Here is a 12,058-nt window from a genome sequence, read left to right as displayed (position 1 = left end):
GAACCGGTTAATGGTAAATAGGTGAGGTAACAACGATTTACTGAAGTTTTAATGCGGAAGAGTGTAAATTAACGGTTAGTAGTATCAAATTCTCATATTATTTCATAAAATACTTCAACAAAACGAAGCAATTTAGGAGATTGAGAGGAACATATGATAGGAAGATGATTTTCTAAAAGGTTGCATTGGCCAAATAGAGGGGTACAAAATTTTTTAAGAGGTCTAGCAACGACTCTTTGGGACAGGAATATATAAATAGTTACGAAATAATGAGAGTCATTGGTAAATAATGCTCTAAATTTATGAAGAAAGGTCGGTAGACATCATTATCGGTTAATTAAAAGAAAATGGAATATTTTGAATCTAAAAAGTACATCTGTCACCTGGTGTTGTGACTACGCATGAAGGTCTTTTATCTAACTGCACGCTGTCACTTCGGTTACAGTGGCCTCATGACAATGAAAGATTCACCTAAGAGATATCATTCAATAGCCTAACCGGAAATTGAGTAGTTGCCATGATACCGTCACAAGATGGGTTCCTGAAATATTCGAGCCGAAATAAGTTCCGTCGGGTCGTTGCGGCAGCAAATAGGATTTCGAAGCCATTCTTCCGAGGGAAATTAGGTTGCGAACTTTATCGAAAGTTGAATATCTGATTCATTTCCTACTTCTCGACTTCCTACGCACTCGTTTCCACTTGACGAATGGCTCTTTGGCGCAGCAAACCAGATGATTGACCACTGCTCGCGTGAAAAACATATTCCTGAAGTTTCCTCCTCACACCCGCTTTAATATTAATGGGAAATACACAATCTAACTTTTTTATGGCACAAATTCAGTCGTCTAATGTTACCGCCTTTTGGTGAATACTAGTTATTTTGACTGTGATAAATTGCAGTTGACGCTCAATTAGCTGCCATAAGACCGAGTGGAATCTTTTGAATTTTCAAAATAACTTTATGTTCAGCTAGAATTACCTTAAATACAAAGTTTGAAGAGGGAAAGTCTGACGAGTAATGCATTTAGAATTCTTAATCTTGTAGTGTAAGAATGGATGCAAATTAATTTTACTATGCAGCACCGTCCAGCCCAAGAAGCCGTGGTAGGAATAATGAAAACCACACAATCATAATGAAGCACTTCCAACGCGTTAGAACGCGGTAAATTAGAATAATAATTTGTAATTTAAAAGCGCATTAAGAGATTGCATTGGTGTTTCGGTACCAAATGTTAATTTATAGAGTTCATTCCTGGGAGTTGATTCGATGTCAAATGAATGTAATGAGGATCTTAGTGAATGTATAAAGAAATTATACGCTAGCGTCTTAGCTGTTTGTTCCTAATGGGGGGAAATTTTTATGTACAAGGAGTAATTGTTTTATTGTCAATGATACATAAGGTAGGGTATCTCTATTTTTGATTTAAAATAATACCATTCCTTCATAGTTGAATGTGTTTTTACTCACATGTGATCGAGAAAAAGATGAATGAACAATAAAAATTGATAAAATAACGAGAATGTGATAAATATTGTGCTTTTTTATGCTAGGGAACAAATAGATCCCAGAGTCACGAGTATTGGAATGCAACGTAACCATGCATAATAAACTTCAAGTTATGCAAGATTTTTGAATTGAGAATAACCGAGCAGAAGGGTTACAAATCCGATATGTGTAATAGATATTTCAATGGATCAGTTCAAATCAAAGAAGTTTAATGCCATATTTATCCAAATTAAATCGTTCTTAAAGTTTTAACATGCAAAAAATTATCGCCGCAGAAAAAATGATTTAAATGAATTCTTGAGAAAAAAAGCCCATGTAGTTTGTTTAAAATATCTAATGCTTATTTTTTCCGCGATAGCTGTTATTTAGAGAGACGTTTGAAGATATGTAAATATAAGATTTTTCGTGAGATAACGTTTTTAAAATTTTGTCACATGTTTTGTAAGAGCTTCGACCGGTCAAAAAAGTGATGCGCTTTCGCAATTTAGTTTTCCATATTTTACCGTCTCGGTTATTATCAATGGGAGAATTAGGCAACCAGATGAGTCTTCAATCATTAAAACTTTATTGTCTGCACGAATAAAAAATGCTATATAAGCTACTTACTGACCCGATATTTTGCAAAAAAAATTTTAAACGCAAATAAATTTTTCCATTGACTTGCGTCATTCCAAATTTTATGGACCATTTCGTCAAATTAGAGCTAAGGCTTCTTTTACGCGATGCACTTATTTATATTAGAAAGATACAAAATAATAAAACTTTATGCGTTGGCATAAAATTTTATGCTTGGCTTGGTTCAAGTTTTATGATTGTTCACCAGAAGCGGAAATCACCCTGCGAACTGAATTCGGTCCATGAATCCATACGATGTAATACCTACGTGTTACCGTGCTGTGTACATTAGTAATGTATTTATGCATTTGTTAATAAAGAATCGATGCAAGAAAATCACAGAAGGACTGTAAATGGTTTGTTGCTAGAGTAGAAATCTTTCAAAGATGAGTGCTGAATTTAAGGGACATAAGATGAAGATTTCTTTAAGGAGCAAAGCACTAATTGCAGAAAAATTTAAGTGTGTACTCAGTCAGACACATTTTCTTGCGTAGCACTACCATATCAATCTTATTATTTCTCTATCGATTACAAAACATGCATGATGTTTTTTCATTGAACTCTTTTTTGGCACCAATATATTTCACATTTTAAACGCTATGGACGGATAGGGAATAATGGCGGGCTCCACGCGGAGCAATTGATTGAATAGCTGCCGACATATCATTGGAATGTTTTTCCCTAGTTCTACGGTTAACAATGAGCTCTAAGGGCTCTCGTTTTAGGTTAGGAGGTGATGGATGAGCAGGTATTCGGGAAAACGCAGATTACTATGAACATTTAAAAACCTGTAAAAAAATGACCTACACCATCCTCCGGGAAGGCTTTGGGCCAATCTTTTATTTTGCGGGTACAATTACCATAACCACTTAAAAGAGCAAGGGATGAAACAAAACCGTATGATTTGCTATTTTACTTTCCATTTTTCAAAGGATTTAGGCTATAGGATACGAAATTTATAAACCGGAAACCAATCATAAACATTTATAACCGTTTTTATATATTTTATAACACTTGGGAAATGTAGTGGAGCTGCAATGGAGTATTTTAATATTACCATTTTATGCAGGTTCCATCTCAGGTATATTCTATTGTTATAAAACTCATTGGATCACAAAAATTGTCCTTAGATTTTTTTACTTTAAAGCAGCTTCATCGTACTCGCATAGCACGAAGTGTTTGTCATGAAATTACTAGCAATATCTATGACTGATCATGCACTTTGTTGAACGTTCCTGTTAAAAATGAAAAAATTAGAATATCGTATTTCCAATTCACTTTCTATTATATTTATAGGGACTCAATACAGTTTTATATCGATTATTAAAGCGTGCTATTTTACTAACTTAAAATTAAACCCCATGAATTATATATACCTCATAGCAGTGTTACAACTTTTTGGTTCATTCTTGAATCTTCATTCCTCAAATTCACCATTCCTTTGCAAACAATACGCTGTTAATTGGTATGAAATATCAGGAAAATTATAAAATTCCGAAATTCGTAAGGTTTATTATTTTTTTAAAGATAACGTATGGCATTTTAATGTCAAAAGTGACAGCAATAACTTTCTTTTCAATATTCCGATAACCCTAACATTTGTTCTTGTGCAGTGAAATAACAGTATAATAGTTGTTAATAATTTAATTATTAAAAATATTATTATTGCATGCATCTTGTTTCAGTTATATAATTTAAAATATACCCTGCCAACTCCTGTCAAAAAAATGATCTATCAGGGTCTTGCTGAAGCCTTATTGCGTTACGGGATTAAAATATGGGGTACCACGAATAAAAGATTATTGAACAATGTGGAACAACTTCAACATAAGATGGTAAAGCAATTGGATCCATCAGAGAAAAATTTGCGTAAAATTTATAAAAAACTCAATATACTTCCTTTGACGGATTTATTTAAATATATTTTAATTTGTGATAATCAATTTAGCAATAAGTTTAAAAGAGAAAGGAATGTCCATCATGATAAGGAACTAAGAAAATGTGAGAAATTCGAGGTGTTCAGGTATTATAATGTCCACGGAAAGAGAACTTTAGTATATACAGTTCCTAAATTGTTTAACCTAATACCTAATTATATCGAGTCTATAGAAAAAATGTCAATATTGACAGAAGAATAAAGAAATTGGTTGTATGAGAATTATATGCTCTAACATGTACTTTGGACATAATCGGGATGATGTATGTCCATGTACATATGTATTCATACACAAAATTGTATGTGATGTGCATATTTGGGTTCTTGAGTGAATGGATCCGTGTAGGTCACAGATACTTTTTCATTTATTTTTGAGTTTTCTTGTGGGAGTGGAATTGCGAAAAATATTTGATGTAACTCTGTATTTTTATTTATTTTTCTATACAAACTATCTTATTCACTGGTAAAATTTTCCGTTCACCTAATACCAGTTGACTTTTTATGTAATAGTCCGATCTTTAGGTTAAAAGTGGCACCTGCTGACAAGCCTCGTATGGCTTAGCGGGACCCTATCATTTTTACCTTGCATGTCAATCCGAATTTTGCATATATATACTTTTGTCTAGCGAAATATAATATTTATGATATGCTACGAATATGTACCTGATGTTTTTCTCAATAGGAGATATTGATGCATGGTCTGTGTTAACTAAATAAGTGATAAAAATACAAGAATGTTTATTTTGTATACTTGTTCTTAAACTTGTCATTAAACTTGTCATAAAAAAATTTAATACTGCTGTACACGCAATAATCTTTTTTATACGCAGTCATGACTTCAATTCCAAAACCGATATTTTGTAAATATTACCTTTTCATGCGTAGTACCAACTTTTTTGCGTCGTGTTTCGTAGTTTTAGAAGTTTTTGGGCTCCAAATTTATTTTCCTTGATATAAAAAATAATAATTTTCTTCAATAGCAGCGCTCATGTACCTTGAAAAGCGAATGTTTTTACCACACGACCATTAAAATACTCGTGAGGGACTTACCATGGCATAAAGGAAAAATACCATTTATAATATATTTAATATGTTCCTGACCTACCGTTTATTATTATTATGTTTATATGTTATTAATGTAAACTCTTGAGGTTTTGGTCATTAATAAGTAACATATTTTCCGAGTTTCTAAAATTTATTTTCCATTCTCTAGGCTTATTATACGAAAAGATGATGTTTACAATAAATAAAAATGGCAAAGTTATTATTTATTCCTAAAACTATGAATAAATAAGCAAAAAAGTTGTTATCCCTGCATGAAAAGGTAATATTTGTAAAACATCGATTTGGGAATTAAAGTTAGGACTGTGTGTACAAAAGTATGCTTCGTTTTGTGCAGTATTTGATGAAGATAATCGTCGCGGGACAAGGAGATGGCGGAAACGGAAAAGGAAGACCTCGAATGAAATACATGGAACAGGTAAGGAAGGATGTGAAAGAGATGAAATGCGTAGGAGTGAAAAAAGATTAGCCGATACGAGAATTGAGTGGAGAGCTTCGTCAAATCTTAGGGTTGTTGACCAGTGATGATGATGGTAGTTGACCTTAACTTCAAGACTTCATATTCAACTTATTATTTAAGTTCATATACGATGGGGGACCCAAAATAACCGGACACAATTTTTTCAAAAATTCAAAATTAATTTTTTTGTCCAACAAACGTTAGTCACCTTCGAAGTACTATCCATTTACACTGATACATTGGTTGAAACATGTTTTCCACTACGCGAAACACCTATGATACTCGTCGTTTTCGATGCCTTGCAGCTCCGCCCTCGAATTTCTTTTCACCTCCGTAATATGACCAAAACATTTCTCTTTCATCACCATTTTCATTCAGTTGAACAAAATAAACTCAAAAGGTGCGAGATCTGATGAGTAGGGTGGGTGAGGAAGCAGTATCATGGAATTTTTTTTTACCAAAAACTAAAGTCGCGGCAATCAGCAACACGTGCCGCTTTTGATCAGGAGGCTACAAGCGGGGGATGAATTTCGCCGCGATTCGTCTCAATTGCTAATCTTCAGCTGAAATTCACTACAACGATCTCCACGAATGACCAGATTGTTCAGCGATTCCGTAAATATCACGCCTCTTATCCTCGTACACAAGTGTAAGAGTTTTTTTTCCGCATTTTGATCAGTTCTGGACCCGGTAGGCCGGTCCGAGTGTTGAATGTCTTAGATCGACACATTGCCGCGTTTGAATTGCGAACACCACTCGTGTACCTGAGTTATTTTTTTAACGTGTTCCTCATAAGCCATAGACAACATATTAACCGTGTCCGACACAATTTTACCGATAAAAGAGCAACATTTCAACGCTGCACGTTGTTATCGAGTATCGTCGAAGGGGTCAAAAATCTCTTCGAATGTAAACTGTCACAGTGGTTCGCTACAACGTCTATATCCACGGCATCTCGCATTCTGACTCAGAAATGAGGAAATAACACCCATCTAGTGGGAGAAGCCCAAAATATAAGAGCGAAGCGCGAGGCGATATCCGTCCGGATATTTTTGGGTCCCCCTCGTGTAATTGGTACTCAATTACAATGGGATGTGTTGCGGACGATGAAAAGCTTGCATGAAAGTGAATAAATCAGATCGGATTTAAGATTTTTGCGGCGGCAGCGGCGTATTTGATTGATTTTTCGCGATGCAGGGGAAGCGGATAGGCGTTAAGGGGAGGGCTTTTGTCACGCTTATCGCGTCATCTGGCGTCCGCTCCGTCGTCGAGGGAGAGAGTAGTCCCAGCTGTTCTGGTTTCCGTTGATCGAGCCGTTACCCCCGGCGACCCCTCTCATTTATGCACCGGGCTGCTATCTCGCTTCGGAATGTCCTCCACACCTGATTGGCACTTGGGCTGATAAGAGGGTCCAGGAAGGAGATAGCCTTCTCCACACAGTCCAACGGAACCCAGAAGATGCGGGATCGAGCTTTCACTGTCAATGCGCGAATAGGAATCAAATATTCAATAGTATTCGTCATCTGTAATATTAAAACGGATATAACAGCCGTTTTAGCATCGTGTTTCATGGTTTTAGAATTTTTTGGGGTTTAAATTTATTTCATTAGCTATTAAAAATAAACTATTTATTCGCGAAAAATCAATCGAATACCAACGCTTTTAGCGCTAAAATTTTCAATCCGGTCTGAATTCTCCACTTTCATGTATGCGTTTCATCACTTCCAGCACTTGCCATTGTAATTGCTTAAATATTTGAGGTCAGGGGTAGTTAAAAAATGCAGAAGTTTCGACAGTTTAGGCAGAAATACGATAGCACACGCTATACACTTTGTATACGAATTCATAATTTTAATTCGAAAACGATATTTTGTCAACATTTCCTGTTCAAGCAGAGATGATAGCAGTATTTGAATCGTTTTTCATAGGTTTAGAATTTTCGTGGTATTAGTTCATTCTCGGAGCTTTAAAACACAATTTTCTTCAATAATAGCGATTTTACTTATACCTTTTGAAAACGATGATTTTAACTACCCACCACTTAAATGGCTGCTAAGGATTTTTATGGATACACGATGTGAGTTCGGATATTAAAGGACATTTTTAAATTTTGTGGGTTTAAGAGCCCAATTGTCAACATTTTTATTTATTGCGGTAACTAGCAGAGAAGCCCCTGATATATGATAAAATGCTCAGCTGCATTCATTGTTTTCTTTGTTTACGGCAGCTACTAAGGCTAGACGTGTTTTTATGAGTTCGGCGATGTGCATTTGTTACAGTAAATCAATAAAAAAAATTACGAAGCAAAGAATGATCAGAAATTGTAAAAAAAATTGTGTGAAATGTTAGCCGATGCCCATTGTGAGTCTTCCATGATTAAAGTAAGAATTTGCAAGTGATATTGGCGTTTCCAAGATGGTCATGAGAGGTTGACGAACGTCCAGACGCCCCCGCGCATATAACCTAAAGAATAATGGGGTCTGTTTTGAAAGCAACAGAATTAGTGTAGCCGAATAAATATTTTTTTTCAAAACCTAAATTACCGTTATTTTCTGAACACACTTGGTATAGTGCAAGAATATACATATTTACTCAAGTTGCGTAGTAAGAGAGTAAAAGGAAATGAGTTGCAAACAAAACACAATTTCACCAAGCATTTTTTGAAATCAACCAGTATTTCTCAGTTCTTCGACAATGTTGTGATTCTCCTGGTTTTCAATGTTTCACATTTGATGGTTCTTGGTTTGTGTAAGGAAAATATGCCTTATTTGCCCTTTGAATATTGCTGAGTGAAGTTTGAATTTCCATTAATTTCCGACCGACTTCGGAGTTATCTCTTCTAGACTGTTTTATCGGAAAGATATCGGAGTGGAAGCTTGAATTTCAAAAATCTCAGAACGCTAAATATTTTTTTTTATCAAGCCCTTTGGTTCATTACTAATCAACGTGTCTTTTATTTTTTCTTTCATTCGTCCCGGTTATTCGCTCAGCATGAGGAAGGAAAGCAATTTTCACATTAAAAAAACACAACCATGTCGATTCGATTCCTCATTCCCTCAGAGTGGACGTTAAGAATGAATGACCCCAACGAAAATTGATTTTTGCCTCAATCCCGGACGCCGTCCAAGTCAAAAGACATTTAATTGAATAATCAAGCAAAATTTTGCGAAATGGCCTCAAACAGGACGAACATTTGCGTGTGATTAACGGTTGTTTTTGAAACCCAATCGTTTCGCACCTTTTTTCGATTTCGAGTTCAAAGTGACCTGTAATTTCCGCTAATGATCATTAATTTATCGCTCCAGAACTGGCTGTGCTTGACTGCAGAATGTTAAATAATCTGGATTGGCTTCAAAAATTGTACTAACGAAGGTAATGAGTTAATCACAGCTTATTTTTGTTAGTTAATAGATTATGTTTCAAATAATTAATATATTTATTTTTTTATTAGTTAATAGCTTGGGGTTCGAAGTGACCAGTAATTACAACTAATGATAACTAAGTTTTTTCTGTATAACTGGCTGTGCTTGACAGCAGATAAAACAAATCAGCATTGGCTCTAAATGTTATACTAAGATAATAAGATATTGTATTAACTACAGCGTATTTTCATGTTAGTTAACATTATCTATATAATTGAGACACTATCCTTTCGTGTGAATTAAACAATTCTCACTTTCAATGAGGGGATTTTGTGCCCGAGTCAGGAAAAATTGATTTATAAATAAAATGAGTCTTCACGTGTTTATGCATTTATATATCAAGATGAAAAAGCATATTTTTTATTCATTTTTTACAATTTCGTCCAAAATTCAAGCGTTGTGGAGATGTGCTATGTTTCGTATAGTATTGGGGATAGAGTTTCGAATTCCCACTGATTGAAATGAACGTTTTTTTCACTCGAAATTCCCTATAATTGATTCAGCATTTCTGCATTGCACGTGCGGTGCAGTTCAATGCTAGTTGTATCTGTTTTCATTGAGTAAAGAACAGCTTAGTTTTTTTACCGCTTTCTTTAGTTGAAAAGAGCCATTTTCTATTATTCCACATATTATTGTCTATTATTATAGTTAAAGTGAAAATTTTGCTGACCCAAGGAAAAACCTATTCTGTTGTGAGCGGGGAACACAGAAAATAATAGGAAATATATTTATTTTTCTCTAGGCATTACCCCTGGAGAAAAATACAATATAAAATTAAGAAGAAATTGGCTAGTCAAGAAGATTAATTGGTACGTGTAAAAGAAAATGTAGAAATAGCTGGAATTAAAAGGGTGGAAATTGCCATTTGTGTTCTTTTATCATAAAATATCTGTTGATACGAAGCAAAAATGGATATAGCAGTGTGATCATAAAAATATACCAGGATAAGAAAGAAGCCAGGGTTTTAATATTACAACATTCATGTGTAATAGAGTTACTTCCGGGTTTCCTTGTGTAAATGATAAAAAATGACCAAAATTTCTTAAAATCTGATGGGGACCTTTTAAGAGCTAATATTCTCACCTATTTTGCACATATTATAAATGGTTTGATAGGATGAATCTGGAATATTTCAAGTGGTGGTAATGGATTTTAAATCTTTATTGTCTATAAACATGAGGCTAGAACTCCTTAATTATTGAGCCAAGGTAACGAAAATATTTTTTGGATGCACTTTGCTGTTACTATGAAAACGGCTTTTCTTGGGTATCTAGCCTTATCGACATGTTATTCCGTACACTAAATTTTTCAAGACGTAAAATAATAAAGTTTGGATGAAAATGTGCGATATTTAATTGCCTGAAACAAATAATCGTTGAGCTTAATTGAACGAGAGCTTTGAGCGAGTATCAGCAATATCATTCCGCAATCTCACCCATTTTGCGATTATTGCAGTAAGAGGAATCTGAAATGTTTAAAAATTTGAAGTAGTGCAGGTTCCTCATGAAACACCCTGTATATATTCATACAACCCGGGGGGTAACGGGGTAAGCGATGTTTTTAAGTGCGTAAAAAGGTTCTGCGCAAGCGGTAATAACTTTATCTATTTCAGATTGGTGTTACTTATTATTGCAGAAAGAGGAATCCGAAATGTTAAAAAATTTGAAGTAGTGCAGGTTCCTCATGAAACACCCTGTATATATTCATATATCCCGGGGGGTAACAGGGTAAGCGATTTTTTTTAAGTGCGCATAAAGGTTCTGCGCAAGCGGTAATAACGTTATCTATTTCAGATTGGTGTTACTAATAAATTAACCAATACCAATATGAACTAGTCAGTTACTACCACTTTTTTTGCACCTAAAAATCGCTTACCCTGCCACCCTGCTGGGTTCCCCTACGTGAGGATGAATGCGAAATGTTCTGGACGTTGTTCATCATTTAAATTACTGGAAATTAGGTGTCACCAATCCTTTGTCCGTTGTCTCTACTAATTTAAAAAAAATTGTTTCTTTATCTCCGAAATCACCATTGTGTAGCTTTTGCGTTAAGCTTATTGTGTTTTTTCATTAGAGTTGGGCGCTGCGGCGTCAATACGGGACTCGTCTCCATAAGGTAGGATTTTTCTGAGCGAGAAACAATGTGCAGTTTTTCCCCCAATTATTTTTTTCACGTACTTTATAATTTACTGAATTTGAAGAGTAGGTTTCCTTGTGATCATGTTCTAGAGCGCACTATCTTGAAGCATAATCATCGTTGCTCTGTAGCGAAAACAACTTATTATATACTTCGTTATAGGATCACATAACGCACGATTTAATAAAGTGGTTTTCCGCTATCAAAACGTGCCGTTCTAATTTCCTTTCATTACTTAGTAAGTCATACCCCACCGAAAGTCAAAGCAATACAAAAGTATATTGAAGCGCACATGTAAACGAAGCACTCCGTCGTCAGCGACTTCCAAAACGAATCATGTGGTCAGAAACGGTCGGAGATATCGTTAGAATCGAAATACACTTTCGATAGTCGCACCAGTGCGCAGAAAATTCGCCGAAATCATCACCGAAATCATTCACCGTGTATAGCGGTACCAGCGAATGAATTTCATTCGTATGATCATTCGAATGATCTTTCGAAAGATCCTATGAATGATCATTCACCGTGTAAAGCGGCCTTTAGAACAGGCCTGAAATTTCATTCGAATGCATGAAATTTACATTATACGCGGTGAATGATGGTCATGCGAATGATCTTTCGAAAGATCATACGAATGATCATTCACTGTGTATAGCGGCATCTAGGTTATGCCTGTTTTTGTACAAGCTATATGGAGGATTAAAATGGCAGTCAGCAAAATTTGCATTTTTAGTTGAAATTTACACCCAAAAGTAGGAAATTATTCGAATGTTACCGTCTACTTACTCTCATTATTACCGCTACCTTATCCATATTCTGGCTCTGGCATAAATTTATCAGAATGTTGGTCGTTCCCTGTTTGAGTGCTTTTCGTGGGGTACATCAAGAAAGGCATTCTAAGAATAGGATTAGAAGTTAAG

Source organism: Ischnura elegans, chromosome 6 (assembly GCF_921293095.1).
Source record: "Ischnura elegans chromosome 6, ioIscEleg1.1, whole genome shotgun sequence".
Classification (NCBI taxonomy): Eukaryota; Metazoa; Arthropoda; class Insecta; order Odonata; family Coenagrionidae; genus Ischnura; species Ischnura elegans.
The sequence above is the reverse complement of the archived record's forward strand: the minus strand, read 5'-3'. Positions refer to the sequence as shown.